Source organism: Mastigoproctus giganteus, chromosome 14 (assembly GCF_048544385.1).
Source record: "Mastigoproctus giganteus isolate SK-2022 chromosome 14, ASM4854438v1, whole genome shotgun sequence".
NCBI lineage: Eukaryota > Metazoa > Arthropoda > Arachnida > Uropygi > Thelyphonidae > Mastigoproctus > Mastigoproctus giganteus.
This window is the reverse complement of record NC_143588.1, coordinates 48,818,573-48,839,817: the sequence shown is the minus strand read 5'-3', so window position 1 is coordinate 48,839,817 and position 21,245 is coordinate 48,818,573. Positions and strand designations below refer to the sequence as shown.

Below are 21,245 nucleotides of genomic sequence, written 5' to 3'. Positions count from 1 at the left end.
TGATGGAAATGGCATTGGAGGTAAAGATTCAGACCAAATCAATTCAGAGGATGATAGCAGATGAAAATTCTAAACTTCCAAGTTTTACACTAAAAAGCATACTAGAAGGCATAATGTTAGCCGAACAATTAGAATCTTATTTTTTGGATGCAGATTTTTGAATGAAAGGAGCCCAAAGTTCAAAAGGGGGTTTCAAAAATGTTTAGTTCCGTACGATGAAATTCACAAAGATTTATCAAGCAAAAGCAAACAAACCCAGGTTACTGATTTTTTAAAGAGAGCAGAAGATACACGAAATCTAGAATGGCGTATTTTTGTTAATGAAATAGTATTTCAAGTTCAAATAGCAAAGCTTAGTAAACGGTACTCACCTTAGATAATCTGCAGTTGTTACTTGAGGTTTAAGAGGTTTTGAATAATTTAGAGTTTAAATGAGTTAATTAGTAAGGATACAGAATTAAAAATTAAAAACTGAATTAAAATATGCTCAAGGAAGTAGAAAAATATATGAAACCGGTTTGGCTTCAATGGTTTCATATATTTTAATCAGTTAATTGGCTTCACCGGTTTCACATATTTTAATCAATTAATTCTTCAATGACAACCAGGGACAGAGTTGTGCACATCTACTTCCTTGAGCATATTTTAATTCTGTTTTTAATTTTTAATTCTGTATCCTTACTAATTAACTCATTTAAACTCTAATTTATTCAAAACCTCTTAAACCCCAAAATTATTCATCCATCCTACCTCAAGTAACAATTTCAGATTATCTAAGGTGAGTACCGTTTAATAAGCTTTGCTATTTGAACTTGAGTCCAATCATATCGGTACTTTAAGAAATCCTATAACTTATCTAATTGTCTTAATAGTATTTTTGTTAGCTTTTGGAATGTAACCCCCATTGTACTTTTTTCTTAGTCCCGCATAACACGGTTTTGCACAACATGACATTTTATAGGAATCTAACTACCATGTTATACGAGGATTACCTGTATTTATCCAGACCGAGTTACCAATATCTTTTTTAAGTTATATAGCGCCACCTGAACAGGTCAATCCACTATAATTTAAAAATCTGTATGCCATTGGACAATAGTTTTGAAGTTACTGGTTTCTCATCAGCTTGCAGGCACTCTGTTAGTGAATGTGTGCCAAACTCTGAATAATGTGTGTGGGTGTCCAACCTTTTTTAGCTACCAGCTAAAACGTATAAAATGAAGGTTGCAGGCCACGAGATTGAACCCTTAATGCTCATTTTGCATTTTTCTTTCAACAACATTTATATTTATTTATTATTATTTTTTTATCTACAATAATTGAATCAAAAATCCAACATTTATTTATTCTTATTGCATAGTTGTAATAATATTGTTAAATGTATGTAGGAAAACAAATAGAAGCAATACAAATAAATCGAATATTTCTAAAAATGGATATTTTCAAAAGTCATTTTTGTAACATGCTAGTTTTAACCTGGCAGTAACCGCACCTCCTTCTGTAACACAAGTGATATCTCATCACCTGAGAGGCTCAGATTTTAATTTTACATTTGTAAAAAGTTTTGAGTTTTTCAGATTGTGCTTGGAGTGTACTAATGCTGGACCAGTAGATTGTAATGCTTAGTAATCTTATTTCTTAATTTTTTAAATAAATAAAAATTTTACAAATGTTACGTTTTTTGGCCAATAAAATGCTCATTTGGTTAATGAAAAAAAAAGGTTAAATTCTACTAAATTTTCAGAAAAATGTTCCTGTCATAAAATAGAAACATGAAAAAATTAATATCTGCGAAATTAAGTTTGTGGAGGCAAAAATTGCAGAAAACTTCGGCATTACTCCAACACAACAAGTTAAGCCAATATTTATGAAAAAAATAACATGAATTTCTGTTAATGCTGCCTGTCTATGTAACAAATATTATAAACATGAAATCATTCATATACTTTTTTTTTTTTTTTTTTTTTTTTCTCCAAGGTTCCTTTCACTACATGAAAATTCCTTGGAGTTAGCTGATTTACTGTTTGTGGCTACAAACTACTGGATTTTCTCTTATTTTCCATGAGAATACCCACATAGGCAAGTGGTGAACTTTGAGAAGCTTTTGGATAGTGGAAAATGTGCAGTGTTTCATTACATAATGAAATGTACTTGGCCGGACACAGTGGAGTAACGTAAACAATATTGCGTTGCCTCACAGGACCATTCAGCTTATATAAAGTGGACAACAATATAAATGGACAAAGAATGCAGCACATATAAGACTAAAGATGCTATTCAGAAGGTATAAAAAGTAACAACTGATAATCCCCAACCAGTGAGTTACCAGGATTAAATATTTTCCCACCAGCCCTGTCAGGTGATGTGATACTACTGCTAGGTTAAATTTGTTTAGAGGGGGAGCATAAAAGTTAGAGCTGTATATATGGCTGTACCGTATACAGTATAGGGGAAATGGGCTGTATATAGTCCACAGTTTGGAACCGCCTAAGTCTCAGCAAACAGCCAATTATGGAAGTAAAACTCTCATTTAAATACAACTATTATGTATGCATTTAACCACCAGAACTGGACTAAGCAGTAATAGAATGGAATTTTACTATGGTGGAGTGATTCATGTTTCTGAGAAAGTTCATTGTAACAAGTTCTTATTATGTAACAGCAGATCACAAAATTCAAAATGTCTCTGTATGACCACATGATCTGTATGAGAAAGGTATGTAGGATAAGCTTGAAAATAAATTATCCCAAAAAACTTCTTTTTTTTTTTTTTTAATGAAGCATTTTTCACCTTCATAATGAGTTGCTTCTATATTGCAACTTCAGATAATTGACATTTTTCTGTCTCCTTGAACTAGTGCAGTAATATATTAACTTGTGATAGTGAAAAGTACAAAGTGGTTGAAAGATATATTTTTTTTTTTTAGTGTAATTTAATTTCTGAATATCTTTTTTTTTTTTCTGTAACAGTGCTGAGAATTTTGATAGACTAATATTAAAAACTAGAAATGTGTGCAGTTTTGCAGTTGCTATGTTTTCTAACTGCTTCACTAGTAGTGCAATATGATGGTGCAAGGAAGCAACACTTGTACAGTAGAAGTGGGGAGAACTCTTAATTTGCTTATTTCTTCCAATAAATTGTTCAAGCTTTCCTTGAATATATTCAGATGACCCATTTCCACAATACTAGGTGGATTACTCCCTGTCTGGGAGCAAATTTTTAAACATTTATTCACCATTGCAATTTTTCAGTTTGTTTATCCCTCTTCCCCTATATGTGTAAGCATGAGCATTTAGTTTACTTATCCTTTTAAAGCCTTATACAGCAGACTCTCGATTAACCGGGACACTTCAAAACTCCAAATAAATAAAAAAAAAATCAACCAGAAATCAAAAATTCAAGTAATAACTAGAATAGGTATAAACAGGTATTTTGCAAGTCCTAAATAAGCGACAAGCGGCATTATAAGTCGTCATTGGGAGTTTAGTGTATCTATTATCTTGCAATCTCCGCTGTCTTCACATCCACCGCTCAAAAAAAAAAAAAAAAAGAAAAGGAGAAACCAAATGTTTAGTTTGTTTTAGTACGTTGCGTCGATTGTTGTGTTCCGTTGCCAGTGCAAAAGGGCAAATTTTATTTATTTATAAGGACGTTATTTGTCAGGGATGTCGGATTTTTTTTTTTTTTTTTTTTTTTTTTTTTGTTTAGAAATCATGAAAATGATGGGTAAGTGCAAAAGAGTTGTGTTTTCAGTTAAATAAAAACTTGAAATTATTCAAAAGTTTGAAAACGGTGCATCTGTTAAATCGCTAAGGAATCATAATAAGGATGTATCAAAATGGCCAAATATTAACAAGTATCGTGCGGAATTCAAATTAGTCAATAATAATATAGTAGCAATATGTTGTTAATCATTCCTGAGTTACGTAAAACTCAATGAAGTAATAAGTCCTGGAACGTATGTTGGGGACTTTTGTATTTCTGGATTAAATGGGAAATCGATTATCCAGGATTTGTTTTTCACCATCTATCCTGGAAAATCGAGAGTCTACTGTACTTTGTAATTTATAGAACCTCAGTCTTTCTTGGTAAATATCCTTTTGTATCCTCCATCTAATCTTATTGTACTTCTCTGGATCCCTTCCAAACATTTATATCCTTGTTTCAAACCTTTTTGCAGTTTTCTAGATGTGGCCTAACCATTGCCTATAATACAAGAGCTGATTATATAATAGATTAAGTAGCTCCTTGTTCCTGCTGGCAACAGGAACAGAACCTGAGATCTGTTCTGGCAGCCTTTTTGCTCCTCTCAGATAATTTCATGTCAGACTGTACAATTCTCCTAAGTCTTTTTCAAACTGCCTTCAGTTTGGTGCTACCCAAGTGGTGTGTCATTCCAGGATCACTGCTACAAATGCAGTGCAATGCAACAGTTCTTTGACAACCATGGAGGTTATGTTCTTGCCTTGAAAAGTACCATTCTTGACAAAACAGCATTTGATCAGACTAAGATCCCATACAAAATAGGGTGACTGGGGTAGAACAATAAATATGCCAATAAAATAGATGGAAGGGGCAGGAAGCCTAGTAAACTTTACTTTCCCTTTATACAATATAAAAGATGAGGAGGTTTCTGATACGGCAAGAAAAAAAATAAAAGATAAAAACAATGTTATGGAGAAAGATGTAAGTAAATACATTCACAGAATGTCAGTTGTCCTTCTAGATTTCACTTTTATTTGGTGAGGCAAAATGTGGAAACCCATAAAACGTTACTAGAACAAGTCGAATTACTGAAACATTGAGAAATGGAAAGGTTGGTAGCGGTAATCCCAGATTAACATATCAACTGTGTGGTACTACACTCAGGATAGTGGAACATGAAAAAAGGTTTTGTATAGTTAGATATGAAGTTCTCTGAGCACTGCAAACAGGCTGCTAGAGCAACTCACTGGATTTTGTCAATGATATACAGGAATTTTGCTAGCAGGGGTGAGGAGGTGATTATCCTTTGTATAATGCAGTGGTTAAGCCACATCGTGAGTGCTGCACACAGGTCTGAAAGCCACGTTTTAGGAAGGGTGTGGATTTGTTGGAATGGATGCAGAGCAGGGTAACAAGATTGGTGACAGAACAAAAGGGGTGCTCTTACCAATCAAGCCTTCAGTTCTGCAGATTGCAGCAGTTAGAGACTAGGCACCTCTGGGGCAATCTAATTTAGATCTTCATGTTTTGGGATGGATTGAGTAAGCTCAGTGCTGATGGCATACTTCCTCTTGCCCAGATTACATGAGGGAGTATAAATTCATATTGAGCATGGTTGCAGGATAGATGTGCAGAAATTTCTTTCAGCCAATGGGTTTTTGGAACAAACTTTCATCTGTTGTTCTGGAAGTGGATAGTTTAAATAAATTCAAGGAAGAAGTGGATAAACTATTGGAGGGGATGAGCAGATGATGTGGGAAGTTTTTTTTAATGCTTTATTATAAGTTTGCTTTCTTGTGTCATTTGCTAATACTAATACCAAGTCCAATATATTTGGGGGGGGGGGGGGGGGGGGGAGAGAACATATTAGCCAAAAGATAAATCTACGGAGTGGCAAGTATTTCTCCTGGTAATATTAGGTTATTGTTTATAATTAAATCGACATATAGATAAACATTAATCACATAAATAAATTTGAAAGCTTTTAATTTGTTCATAGTTTTGAACATCAGTGGACTGTCTAATATCATAGTTTTAGTTTGTTGGCTGCTTTCAAAAAAGTGGTGCCTCCGTAGCCAGGTGGGAAGGAGCAGCAATGCGTAGCACATGCTTCTTGATTAGACCGGGGTTCGAGCCCATCACCACCAAATAGGTGGATGTGGAAAGGTCAGGGAATGACCACCGCATATTCCCGGAGAAATATGGCCTTAGTTGCTAATGCTCCTAAAAACCAAATAACAACAACAGCTTTCAAAAGTTGTTAGGTTGCACAAATTAAATGGGATATTTTTACCTCATCATGCAACTTTAGGAGAAGAGTTTACCATTAATGGATGTACCAGAATATGTTTTTTTCAGTGTGTTTTTTATTGCCTGGCAAATAATATTTTGCAAGTGGCACTTAGATCTTGAACAGATTTGTTAGGCCTCACCTAAAGGGCTGTTCATATGAAACAGACATGTTTAGGAATAAATGGCTCTGAGATCTGTTGTTTAAAAGCAAGCATCTGTGGTAACAAACCATTGAGACATCACTTGAATGAATTGACCTATAAGCTGGTGACATGTCACCAACTGAGATAGGTCATTTTGTATCTTGTCCAGTGCTTGGAACTTACTCAAAAGATTGAACTAGTTCCCACCCAGTGTTAAAAATATTAACTATTTCAAGTTCTGATTCCTCTGTAAAGAATTTTCTGATTGCTTCCTTGCATCGTTTGCTAATATTAATATGCTTGGCCCTACTTGTTTATGTGCAGCTGGATTTTTGATTTTGTTTTTTTCCCCCTAGGACACTATTTCAGATGTCTGTTATTTATTTCTCTTTGCATTGTACTCTCAGAAATTGACAGGTTTCAAACAAGGCAAGAGCTGTTTGCAGCAGTTATTGCCTTGTTTGAAATCATTTTTCAGAACCAGTTCGTTGCCAATCTCAATCACTTAGCACAGATTTTTAACCATAATTATGCTACTTATTTCTGGTTGATTTTGACTAACCATTCCTTAACCCATTCATAATCACTTCTGCGATTGTTATAAGTGTAGTGTGCCTAGGTGGAAAGGATCTGAAAAGGTGAGCCAACAGAAAACTCAGTAGCGTGCCAGCATTATGAAAATTTCATAACTTTTTTTGGTTAGTAATACTATCTAATTAGCAAAACCAGAATTTCTTATTAATGATCACAGTAGTTACTATTATTTTTTAAAGTCAGTTTATTAGATTTCGTTCTTGTCCTTTTTCAAATTGATGCTGGCATTTCAAAGTTTATTATGAAGCTTGCACTAAAATTATGTTCCTTAATTTTGTTATTAAGCCTAATACATAAACCTATTCGTTATGAATGGTTTGCACTTTTTTTTTTCTTTTTTCTTTGTCTTGTGCGTAAGATAAGGTGAATGCTGAAAGTTTTTCAGTTTGACATCATTTTTGAAAGTTTATAACACAGCAGCCAATATATAAATAAATTTTCTGTGAGGAATGCCCACTTCGGTTTTCTTTGTGCTCAAAGCCAGGTAGTGTTCCTTTTCTAAAGATTATTGTTGTGTATCTCACTCCTTGAAAATGTGAGCAATCACTGTGTTAAAATAACAATTTTTAGTAAAAATGATAATTTCTGTAACTGATTATTTGAAAGAAGAAAATGAGGATTTCTTCTGGCATCGGATGTATTGGGAATAAATGAAAATTCATTATTAATTTAAATTTTTTTTTTTTTTTCCCCCTGACTAAGAGTGCGTTTTGGATATATATGCATTACAGATGGATGTGTATAAATTGATTTTTCCAAATTGTATCACCAATTCATTCATCTATTGCCGATAACTTAGCTGAGCAGTTTGTCTACTGCTGCCACACGTTAGCTGTGGCTGGTATGCAAACCACAGACACTTGAGAAGTCTAGCAAATGAGGTAGCTCTTTCTGAAGTGAGATTTGGGGAGGGACCCACTTGTTTATGCTGAGAATAAACTAAAGGCTTGGTGCCATTTCATGTGTGAGCCAACATTTTTCCTGTTTTTGTTATAACTAACAGATTTGTGGAATTTTCAATTAAGAAATGAAAGAAAACATTTTTGTTAAAGTTATTGGGAGTTTCAGCTGTGTGGACTAAATACACAAAGAGCATGACATTGCCGAATTCCTGTTTTTGGGTCTAATGATTTAGTACCCAAAAACAGGAATGGACTACTTTTGGACTGCTTATGATTACTAGACCCCCATGGGCTACTCATGATTTAATGTAAAAACTTATTACTGTTCTTTCTGAAACACCAGCAGATTTAGCCACTTATTTAACAGGATGTGCTTCACACCCACCAAATAAATGCTATCATTCCTTTTTGCCATTCACTAACATCTTTTTTGCACCTAATCTTGTGGTGGAAACACTTGATTCCTCAATCACAGCTAGTATATTTATAAAGAGAGAGAACAGATTAATCTTATACTCTATTTCTTGCTTTTTGCATCTAGAAGATTAAGACTTGAATGCCACAAGTGACAAATTTTTTGTGTGGTCTGTGAGGTTTACTGATCATTCGTGCACTGTGCTCAGAAGTGATTAAGGCACGGTGGGTACATTATCCATACCCATGTGGTTCACGGTATGGAAACTGTAGCATGTTACCTACCTTAATCAGTTATTCATTGTCTATACTTGCCCACCAGTCATAAAGGATATCTGTTGTGCATTTATAATCATTGTTCTGTCATATACCAACTGTTTATTCCAAACATTAGTGTTTTATTTGAACTTATAATTTTGGATTGATCATTTCAAATTTTTGTTCTGACTGAAGGATATTAGAAATTCTACTTGGTAGCTGGTGTAAAAATTTATCTTAATGCAATTTATCACATTAAATAATGTTAAGAGTATATTAATAGTTAACCATTGTGAGACACTTTGTATCTGTCTTTACAGTTTAGCAGGGCTTGAGACCCACCTCACACATTGCTTACCCGTTTAAGCTCTGAGAAAGACACTTCTCGTTGTTATTGCACCACAACCTACATTTGAAATAAGTGGCCTGAGGAACTCAAATGTGATTTTACCTTGCAGCTGCCTGACAGATGATTAGACTGCTTTGTTAAACACCCCATTTTCTGTTTGCTTTGTTCCAGAGGGAGAACTATACAACAGTTATGGAAAAAAACAGTAATCTATATATTTAATACGGATGCTGTTTTCTTTACTCCATCTGTGTGAACGATAGGCTCAACCGCTTGGGCTGGAAGTGGTCTTAAATTGAAGATATTTCTTCCTAGGTGTGCACAAAGTTGTTAATATTTAAAAATTTCGAATTGTTTTATTATACGGAACGCGCCAGTTTTGTACTACAAACAAGAATAGTTCAACATTCACTTCATAGATGGAGTCACAGGAAGTTGTTATTTGGTTTTTAGGAGCATTAGCAACTAAGGCCATATTGCTCCGGGGATATGCGGTGGTCATTCCCTGACCATTCCGTATTTGGTGGTCATGGGCTCAAACCCCGGTCTAATCAAGAAGCATGTGCTACACACTGCTGCACCTGGCTATGGAGGCACCTGAATCACAGGAAGATGTTGACTGTTAAACAAACAGTTGTCTAAGTTGATAAGGCATTTTTTTCTGATTAACAATTTGCACATTCACACAATCATGTGCTTTTTTTCCGGGGAGAAAAAAATAATAATAAAACTGCTACCAATTGTGAAATTATTTACTAGTGCTGTCTACCTTAAAAGAAAGAACTAATCTTTAGGCCTCCATCACAGATCACTATATATCCCCATGTTGCACACGTGAGCTCATACACTGAGCTCACACACGTGAGCTCATACATGTTATTGTTATCAACTTCGAGTTTGTTTTTTGTTTTGAGGTTATTTAATGTAAGTAATTTAAGGATTTAGAAGTATGTCACAGTCAAAATGCTACTCTGACTGGTTGTGTTGAACGTACTTTGTGGCAAAGGAGAAACAGTCTTTTTGTATTTCTGCAGATGCATTCAGGATCATTTTGAAAGATCCTGAATGCATCAGTATATACATTTACACGTATATACTGATATTACATGGGTGCTACATTTCTTTAGGACAGCTAGAGAAAAACTGCTACCAATTGCAAAATTTTTGCAATGGGTACAGCTAACTGTAGCGATTGCGCATGATAGGCCTAACTGATTTGGTCTAAAATTGAAGATATTTCTTCCTAGGTGTGCAGAAACATGGGAAAATATAAAAATTCTGAATACTAAAAAATCCAAATAGTTTTATTTTACATTTAACAGACCAATTTTCTCTACTAGCACTGCCTACCTTAAAAGAAAGAATAGTTTTATTTTACAAAAATAAGAAATAAGAAAGGATTTGACACATACTGGCTTACCTGCTCACAACCAAACACAGACTACATTTCCTTCGGACAGCTAGAGAAAAACTCTGCTACCAGTTGCGAAATATTTTCCAGGGGTACTGCTAGTACAGATATAATAAAGCATAATTTTCGATTATTGATAAGAAAAAAAAACTTGTATAACGAATAAATTTTTAAATTTATAAAAATATTTATACTGTACTCCCAATTAAATTACTCAAATCATGCTTTTAATCTGATAAATCTTTTAAGGATATATCACAAGTGATACAGGTATTCAAATAATAACAAATGAGAACATTGGAGGTTTTTTTTTTTTTTTTAATCTAGGTTGAGAGGAGAAATGTAATGATATGGATAATAAAATTAAAAGGGGAAGGGATATAGTCAACCTTCTGAAGGTCACTTTGCCTTCTTCATCTGGGTTTGGGGTTGAATTTCAGGTTTACAAGGCATAGTCCCATCTGACCTATATGAGGTTCGTGAGTACTTTTAAATCTCATCCCCCCATCACTTTCAGTTTGACATATATCATAGCATTTTGCAGTTATTGTGAACAGGCTTAAAACTGGAATAATGTATGGATGGCTAACTAACATTTTTTGTTTGCAAAGTTATGCAAAGCTACAAATAGAAATGAAAATGTGTTTCTGTTTACTAATTGATTATACTTCATTCAGTGCCATACAAATGTTTTGGAATTGGATCTGCCTTATTGATTCAGTTTTGGGCTGCAAACTCTGCATGTTTCTTATCAATAAATGCAGTAATAGCAAGTTTGTACTGTGCAGCACACTCTCCCACCCGATCTCTCTCAAATTAAATTATTTTAAGAACAGTTTTCAAAAGTCACTGACTGGGATTTGGGCCTCTCATTCAGCTTAATGGCTGTGGTTTTCATTGGCCTGTTCATTACATTGTAATATAGATGTGATTGCAAATACATTGTGACACCAGTCATCACTTTAGTATTATGAGTGGTTCATCTGGGATCTTTTATAATGCACTTGTCATTCCTTGCAATGTCAATGTCTATTCATTGTTATCTTCTTTTTCATTATATACTAATCTGTATATTTTGTAAACATTTGTGTGCAGTAATTATTTTTTGTCATTTGATGAGGATAGCCTGTGCACTGTTCACTTAATAATCATCCATTTATTTAAAACAGAAAAGCCTAGTCAAAGTGTACAGGCAATCAGTGTGGAGGCAGCTCTGAGTACGCATTTCCATCGTCCCATTAGGAATATGTTCTCAGTGATTGGTGTAATTCGTATACAAATTTCAGAGTGAAAACATGCAATCATTGAAAGAACTTTCTCACTTCAGTATCTGCTTTTCAGTGGTGTGTTTTTTTTTTTTTTAGAACCTATTTGTATTAGAACCTATAGTACTTAGTACTGTGCTTGGGTTGGAGGTTGAGAAAATGAAAGAAGATATTTGTTGACATTAGACTTGAACTTCTGTAGACTGTAATTTTTGGGAAATACGTACGAAGGAAGGTTGTTCCAGAAAACGGCAGTTGAATGAATAAACGAGGAAGATGAAAAGTTGGTTCTGTGAGTTTGAAGTTGGACAGTAAATGGATGTTGGCGGGTGGCAGCACGTGTTCGGACTGTTTTTAAAGCGAGAGCTGGAATTATAGAAGCCAATTGAGAAGAAGTGTCCATGAAAGTATCCGTAGGAAAGGCATGCAGCAGAAACAGTACATATATGAGACAGCGAGTGGAGAGACTGTTGAGAGGAGTCATTAATTAACCTAACTGCCCTCTTCTGAATGAAATTTGGAAGCCTGAGCGAGGTTTTGAAATGGGAAATGGGGAATGGGAAATTTGAAAATGGGGGCACTGCCCTGATGTGTGAACAATATTCCATGGTAGGGTGGATTTGCAATTTGTACAGGGTGAACAGCTGTTTGGAAGAAAAGTAATGCCGAGAGTGAAAGAGAGAACCACGTTTTTTAGATGCAGAGGAAGCAATATTTGTAATTGTGCTTGTGCCAAGAGAGATTAGAAGTCAGGGTAATCCCCAAAAGAGATATATCATTTTGTTTACAAATTGGAGTGTCACCAAAGATAAGCATAAGAGCAGAAGAATCCTTTTTATGAGATATAAGACAAGACTGAGTTTTAGAAGGATTCAAATCAACTAAGTTGTCTTTGCCCCACTGGAGAATTACCTGAAGATCGGCATTTAAGGAATTGGTAGCAGATATTTGAGAAGTTGAAACTGATTGAGCAGGGCAACTTTCCCAAAATGGAAAGTGGAATGCAATGTGCTATCATGAGCAAAACTATGGATAGAATTTCCAGTTAATGGAAGAAGGTCATTAATATACAAGAGGAAAAGAGTGGGTGAAAGAACTGAACCTTGGGGGGCACCAACATTAGTAGAAAAGTTAGAAGACAGAGAGCCATCTACCATCACCCTCAGTGAGCGATCAGAGAGAAAACTGGATAACCAATTACTAAAAACAGTTGGCAAACCATAAGATGGAAGCTTATTTAGGACACCTTTATGCCAAACACGATCGAAAGCCTTTGAGATGTCATGAGCAACTGCTTGTTTCACCGAACTTTTCCATTGAATTATGTCCATAAATGATAACATAAGCCAGAATATCACCAGTGGATTGACACTGACAGAATCCATACTGTCGATCATCGATCAGACGGAAGGTGTCTTGGTAGTTTAAGAGTTGGCAGTTAATTGATTTCTCCATTACTTTAGAAAGAGTAGAAGTAATTTCAATGGGACGATAATTGGCTGGGAGGGATTTGTCACCCTTTTTAGGAACTGGCTGGATATGAAAAAATTTCCAAGCCGAAGGGAAAACGCCTTTGGAATAAGTAAGTGAAAAAAGGTGGCAAAGAACAGGAGTAATTTCAGGAGCACAGGTTTTGAGACAAGTGAAGAAATACGATCAGAACCTGGAGCTTTTTTAGCATTAAGATTTGTCGAAATCCTTCTGACATCCTATTGACAGAAGACCACAGGAGGCATTGAATGCAGCTTGCATTGTGGGAGTTGTTTTCCCAAGATCATTAATACATGAGTTAGAAGAAAAATGGGATGCTAGCAGGTCAGCTTTATCCTTGGCCGAAGTGACAACAGAACCATCTGGTTTTGACAGAGGTGGGAGCAGAGATGGACAAGAGGTGGATGTCACGGCTAATAGCTTTGGCAAGACACCAGAATGCTCAGCTGCCATTATGGCAAGAAGCAAGTTTTCTAATCTTAGCTTGTTCAAAATCTAGTTTGGACTGATTAATAACTGCTTTACAATTGTTGTGAGCTTTGGTGTAGGCAGAAAATGAAACTGAAGAATTGGAAATAAGCCAATTACGATATGCAACGTTCTTCTCTTGAACAGCCTTAGCACATTTATTGCAAAACCAAGGTTTAGAAGTGGAACATGGAATAAAGGATTCCATTCCTACAAGAATAATTCACTGACACGATCTGAGCAAACGTTGACATCAGAAGTTTTGAAACAGTAATCCAACCAAGTAAAGAAGAAAAGAAATCTCGCAGGTCATCCCATTTTGCATTCTTGTAGTGCCAAACAATACAAGGTTGGGAATAGTCATGAGATAAAGGCTCCATTGAAGAAGAGACAATCACGAAGTTGTGATCTGAGGTGCCTAAAGGACCACTCACTTCGACTGTGTACTTAGAAGGGTTGTTTGTGAGAAAAAGATCAAGTGCGTTGGCTGCATGGTTAGGATTGTCCGGTATCCTTGTAGGTAAATGAACAATCTGTGCAAGGTCATTAGTAATTGCAAAAGCCTCAGCATCTCGACCAGCTGGGATTGGTGTGACTAGAAAACGGAAGCCAGCTGGAGTTGTGAACATTAAAATCACCAAGGAAAATTACCTTACTGTTAAGAAAGTTGGATTGGAGAAAGTCAAATTGCAAAGAGAAGTCAAAAGAGCTCCAAGTGATTAGTGGAGTTGGGAGAACGGTAGAGACAACAGATGAATCTGACACAATGAGCTAGAGAGATTTTACACCAGAGAAGATCAAAAAGAGGAGATTCCAAACTACCAAGTCTCTGACAGGGAATATTGGAACGGACATGGGCACAAGTACCATCTTTGAGTGAATCGTATAGCGAATAATTTGGGCAACTGAGATTGGGGAGTAGTTGAATCAATCGATAACTGAGATTCTGTCAGAAAAAGTACATGGGGTTTGGCAGACTGCAAGTGGAAATGGATATCGTTGAGATTAGAATTGAGACCATGTATATGTGTGAAACGAAGTAGGAAGTGTTTGGGAGGTTTAGATATTTTTGCAGATAAGCTTGATCTGTTAGTTTGATAATTCATGGTATATTCAATAGCAAGAAAAAAGGGGTGGGGCATGCTGTATGAAGTAATGAAATTTTTGGATATGGCATATACATGGTAAGAATATACCCAGATCCTTGACATAACGTGGCCTCGACAATTCCTCCCTCCGCATACATATTACTTGGACTATCTGCCAGAGTAGAGGTAGCAAGGTTAGCAAGGTAGAGGTCCTAAAAAGTTACCAATTTGCCTGCCTGCGAACATCGCTTTAGAGCTGTACCCTCGAAATGTAAGGTAGATTGGATCTCGATTGGATGCTATAACTATCTGTAATATATGGAAGGGAGCCATCAGTGTACTTTCTGAAAAGAAAAGCCAGATATACTGATTTTAAAGTACAGGCTAGCTGGAGGATGGAAGAAGAAAAAGCTGGTTATGTCTGTCATTTGCTGGATGTCTGGTAACCCTAGTAATGGTGTCTTTTTAACATTCCTATCATATAGTTCTTAATGTTATTTTAGTTTCTTTCCAATTTATCAAAATATGAAAAGCAAGAAACCATTCATATTATGAGAAAATAGGGCTGTACACTTAATTCCACAGATTTGAAGTAGATTCGGCTCTTTGCACGACTAAAGTCTAGTCATTTTACTATTTTCTAGTCTGAAATATATTTATGAGAATATTTCTCATTAATTTTTATTCTGGTTAATGATACTCTTAATATCATAGGCATAATACAAGGAATCACTGAGTGAAGACTTTTAATACAGGGAAAAATCTAACAACACATGAAAGTGATTGAGCAAGAGTATATTTGTCACAGGGCTGGAAATGAATAGTTGAATGAAAACCATAAAATACAGGGGATTGTTAGTTTTGGATTTTATAAACCATAAAATGAATAGAATTTTGTTTTCAGCTCTTGTTAAATGTATCCCTTTTCAGTCATGCATACATAACGTGCTATTTTAACAAGCATTTTTTTTTTTTTTTTTTTTATCTAATTGATGGGCTGTTCTGTTGTAAATTGATATTTATAACAACCAAATATTTGCCCTCTTTTCAGTAACCACTAAATATAGAGGGAGCTCAACTACCAGAACAAATGGAACTTTTATTGCAAAACTGAGTAACTCTGAGCATGATTAACCACTGTTGAGCAAAACTAGGGTTTTCTTTATTTTATGGCTCTAATACTAGGCCTCCGTAGTTCTCTGTAGCACACTCTCTTTAAGTAGAATGGGGTTCAAGCCTGTGACTGCTAAATATGGTAAATCTGTCAACCCGCACTGGACCATCATGGCAGATTATGGTACATTTCCCCCAACATGATTAGCTGAGGAGTCTTCCATGCTGCAGTTTACCTCTACTTTTTTTTTTTACTAGAACACTTCTAGTGTTCTAGTAAAAAAAACAACTATACTTAATAAAACAACTATACTTAATCATGCAAATTTGAGAAGTTTGCATAATTTAGCTTAGTGGTGGTTAAATTTTCTCCCCTTGTTTTAGCTGTAAGGTAGTGTAACCATTTAAAAAAAAAAAAAGTTGGAAGAAATGGTTGTGCATTGCTTACAGGTGCTTTCATGTAGTTACTCTGTAAAAACCGTAAAATTTGGATGGTAGAAAAAGTTGTAAGCATTAACTTTGTGAATTCCTAGCTGCTGTGTGGTAACTGTCAGCACCAGCACAGCAGCTGCTGGGTTAAACCAATGTTACTGCTGTTGGATTGCTTTTGTAGCATCCAGACAGCTTCACTGGATGCACTGCAAGAGTGTTTGAGCCATACTGGTGATTTGATTTCAAAAAATCAAGAAAATTCATTCTGGGTGTTGAATGGCAGGTTTTAATTAAAGAGTATGATATTACAGATTTTAAAATTGTGCAGCATAACAGAAAGGTTAATTGCCACTTAGGCAAATTTAAAATTTTTGAAATTGTCACTATATCAAGTTAAATTTTTCTTAAATGCATTTCATTAGTACAGTCAAACTTGGTTATAACGAGCACAGAAATAATGAGATCATGGCTGTAAAGAGCAAAAAGCCATAATGATTTTAATTTACACATATTCTCATACAATCACTCACTGTTATAACAAGCGTACTACACGGATGTACCGTACAAATTGTGGTAACTATGCAAACATTCTTAATTGCTCCGGTAATCGAAAAAACTCAATTCTTGGAATAGATAGAAATGAACAGGGCGACTTAGCTTTATGATTAGCGGCTGGTTTATGACCTTGTCCTCCTGGGGATGGGGGCTATACAATATTGCATTGGCGTTCTGTTTGTAGCATTATCGTATTTACAGATTGTCTTACATTCACTGAACCATAAATTTATTTCAGGACTTCTACTGTGAGTGGAAATTATTCATTATCGCAGGAATATACAGTGGAACCTCTGTATTTATCACAAAAAAGTCACCCACCACATGGTCATCCTAGCCTCGTGCAATCGCCCACGCAGTCTGCCTTATGCGATCGTTCAGTGCTTTGAAGGTTTTGGGTCAGAGCCTGTTTATGAAATTGTGTCTCTGGCCAGGTCCACGGGATTGGAGGTTGATAGTGAGGATGTAAGGGAATTGGTGGAGGACCATGGAAGGGAGCTTGCCACAGAAGAACTGTTGGACCTTCATAAAGAACAGGAAGATGCATTGGAGAAAATTTCATCAGAGGAGGAAGGATCGGATAAAGGCATCATCCCAACTGCTGACATTAAGGAAATGCTGTCCAATTAGGCCAAAACACAGAGTATGGTTGAGAAGTGGCCGAACATTGCCATAGTTAATCATAATATAAATTCATTTAATGATAATGTGATTGGCTACTTTCAGAAAATTTTAAAGAAACAGACATTTGACAAGTTTGCTAAATCGAGTGCTAGTGAATCGTTGGGAAAGGGACAAAAAAGACATCGATCACAAGAATTGGAGTTAACTGATGTTTTAATGAAGATGACTCCCTTTCTAAACAATAATTCCTTTCCTCCTCTTTAGCTTCTGCCATCATCACTCCTCAGTAATGGTAATGCCTCTGGTTAAATTTTTATTTATGTATCGGATTCGGGGCTGGGAACAGATTATTCCAATTTTAGTTAATTCCTATGGAAAAAATTGATTCTATATTCATCTGATTCAGTATTCATCCGTCCCTCAGGAACGGATGAATACTGAATATAAAGGTTCCACTGTAGTTCTAAACAACGACACACCAAAAGATGTGAGGCTCAGTTTGTTGCAGTCCCCCTCCAAAGTAGTGCACATAAAGCTACACATTTCACATTTGCTGCATTTGAGAGCATATCACATCCATTTCTGTGTATGCATGAATCATGGCCTACCAATTGTACTTCTAGGGTCTTTTACTGTAATTGGTTTAGGGACTTAGTTTATAACAACATCCAAGTGTTAAAACATTTTTTCTGTTGATGCATAGTTTCATTCAAGTGGCTATGTTAATAGTCAGAATGATTGATTATGGAGTTTGGATAATCCTGATATGTGTCATGAATGTCCATTGCATTTGATTGAAATTGGTGTTTGGGGGTGCAATCTCACAGTGCAGGATTTTCAGTCCAATATTCTTTGGGGATACTGTTGTTGTTATATGGTTTTTAGGAGCATTAGCAACTAAGGCCATATTGCTCTGGTTGGGGACACTGTGACACAACATTATCAAAACATTTTAATGCAGTTTATTGCTTTGCTTAAGGTCGATGAGAGCTATTCCTAGTTACAGCAAAAAGGAGTCTCTTGCCATACCGTGTGGATGACCATGAAATTATTGCAAAAAATTTTTTTGGAGAACAGTCGATTTCACGGGGCTTAGGGGCCCCTCTAGGTCTCCTGAGCTATTTCCACCAGATTTTTTTCTATGGGCCCATCTCAAAGGACTTGTTTACGACAGTAACCATCACCATAGAACAACTGAGAATGAACATCTCAGAGGCTATTGCAAGAATATGATGAAACGAGTGAATGCTGAATTCAGCAGAATGATGAGCACTTCCAGCATCTTTTTTGTGAACTGTTTAAGTAATTATTTCGTTGTGTTTTACATATTTGGTTATTTTTGTGTATTAATAGGAAATTTTAGATTTCAATCTAAAATGTATGATTTCAGATTGCACTTAATTTGAATATGATTATTGATTTGTAATACACTTTTTTCAAAAAGTGGATTGCTAGTGGGAATTTTTTAGAACAAAAAAAATAGAAATCATTTTTTGTTATTTTGTAATGATTATTTGCATTTGTATGACTATTTTAAAATAAAATGAATTTATAATTTGTTATCTTTATCTGGTATAATGAATTAATTTGTGTAATTCAGTTATAGTGAGATTTAACATGTATTTGTTTACACTATATTTTTGGTGATGTTTAAGCAAAATAAGCATATATTCAAAATTATGCTCCTCTGAAAGAAAAAACAGTGCTAGAATTTGTAAAAATATAATTATGATGTTTTATCTTGACTGTTTACATAATAACCAAATGCAAAAAAGATTTTATTACTGAAGGGTAGAAAGATATTGGGAAACTTGAATGCTAAACTTTTGTGCGAATACAGTTTTAACCTTCCATCACTCATACCTAAATGCTTGTGTTGGTATCTGTGAGATACTTTTTGTTTAAATTGATTTTTACTTTTGCCGAATTGAAACTGATATTCTGTTAATTATTATTGCTAAACTCATTTACAAAATATCTGACAGAAATAAGGGAGAGAAACCAATAATGATAATGTTTTTGCTATGTTTTTTAGAATTTATGGTCATTCATCCCCCAAATTGAAACACACACACACACCTGGTAGATGCCACATGAATAATTGATTTTATCATTTGTTCACATTCAGCTACCCATATGGCAAAACGAAAGCTATCCGATCTCTTGCCGAGACCGGATAGCTTTCGTTGACTAGAAAATGATGGTCACTTTTGCTCTCCTGGCACCTATTAAATGGCAAAAAAAAAAAAAAAAAAAACCTCAATTCATAGTATATTGAAATGAAAACAAAAAATACTGTATAGTCATTTACAATACATTGTATTGTAAATGACTATACATTATTTTTTGTATTGTAAAAGTCATTTACAATACAAATGAGAGACATTACATATGGGTCCGGTGGCTTTAATTTCAGGAAAAATGTGGATCTGCTGGAATGGGCGTAGAAAAGGGCAACAAGATTAGTGAGGGGAACAAAAGGTTTCACTTACCTAGAAGGACTTCAGTTCCCCAAATTGCTGTTTGAAGACTAAGCACCTGCAAGGTGTGATCTGATTGAGGTGTTTAAGGCTATGAATGGATTGAGCAAACTCAGTTCTGATGGAACTCTTCCTCTTGCTCAAACTACATACATATATAGTTTGAGCGCATAAATTCAAATTGAGGAAGGATGGTTGTGGGTTTGATGTGTGAAAGTTGCCTTCAGCATGAGGATGGTTGATTGTTGAAATAGGTTTTCATCTGTTGTGGAAGTGGATGGTTTGAATAAATTCAGAGGACTAGACAAATTCTTGAAGGGTATGTATGGGTGAAGAGGTGTTTTTTTTTTTTTTTTTTTTTTTTGGCTGAAGCTATATCATTTGCCACTATTAATACTAATAGTATTAAATAATTTCTTTCGTGGCATTAAACTTGCTTCTGGATGAAAATGCTGAATTTTCTGATATAAAAAGTGGTATTGTGGAACATTTACAGTTGATTTCAGTAGCTACTTCCTGAAAGATTGTGACTAAATATACCTGGCTGCACAGCCCATTTAACATTGTTTAAAATTTGGCTGATGACATTTCAAACATTTCTGGCCTTCAAGAGCAGCTTATCCAGATCCAAAATGATGAGACACTGCTAACTACAATTTTTCATCACTTGCCATCATAACAACTAAGCTTGAAAACCGACTGCAATCAGAGCATGACAAAAGATGTAGCCTTTCAAATACACAACCGAAGTTTGAAGGACTGAAAAGTCAAGGTTTGCATTAATATGCCATAACGGTTTTAATTTTGTGATGTTTTTCTTATATTTGTGCTTTTGAAAAACTGCTGTTTGGTAAAACTGATTTTTAATCATATTTTAATATTTTTTAAACCACCCAATTTTCCAAATTAGTGATTTTTAATAGCAATAACATACTTAATTTGTAGACATCAGTGAAATATTTAAAGGAAATACATTATTAATTTAAAATTGAACTGTGGGGGAACAAAGCTGATCCCATACTTAATCTGGATCCCAGCTGGAAAAAAATTAAGAATCTCTGATCTAGATAGACCAAGTTCTTGAGTTACTTTTCCTGTAGACTTCCATGGACTATGCTATATTGCAACTCAGAGGGTTTAATATTTCTTTACAATGAATGCCAAAGAATGGCATTCATTGAAACTGAGCATCAGGATTCATAAATTTTTAACATTAATAAAAAAAATTAAAGTTTAATATGTAAAATAAACTATAATATGTCATTGTTACTGGTACCACCTTTGTCTTTATTAGAGACTTCATGGTGCAAGGTTAGATGAAGGCCATAATCTACTGGTGTATCTCCCAGTATGTATAAGGAAAGTCCTCATACATTCATATAATAAACCATGTTGGTTATCACTAACATGGTTTTGTCTTGTTTGTTTTTTTACATTAATTCTTGATATATTACATGGATATATCCCATTGTACAAATCATGACTGCCTTTGAGACAGTGAGATAGCAAGTGTTTTGGAATAGAATATCATTTCACTTGTATTTTTAAGATGCAATATTAGGTTAAAAACATTTGAGAACTGGAAGTGAAACAAATGCATTCCCTGATTTGTTCATCATGAAGCAATTCACAGTTTTGAAAGATTGGGGAATTTTTGGCA

The 21,245-nt window shown here is 35.1% G+C and overlaps 1 protein-coding gene across 2 annotated transcripts in view; it reads left to right on the top strand.

The window, feature by feature from the left end:
- LOC150075125 (chromobox protein homolog 3-like) overlaps positions 1 to 21,245 on the top strand; it is a 158,804-nt gene that overhangs the window by 36,647 nt on the left and 100,912 nt on the right. The window contains exon 2 of one of the 2 annotated variants that reach the window (XM_090389248.1): positions 1,978 to 2,716. The exons of the other annotated variant lie outside the window; for it this stretch is intronic. The gene's annotated coding sequence lies outside the window, so the exon portion shown is untranslated. The remainder of the gene's footprint in view (positions 1 to 1,977; positions 2,717 to 21,245) is intronic. 2 annotated transcript variants of the gene reach the window in all.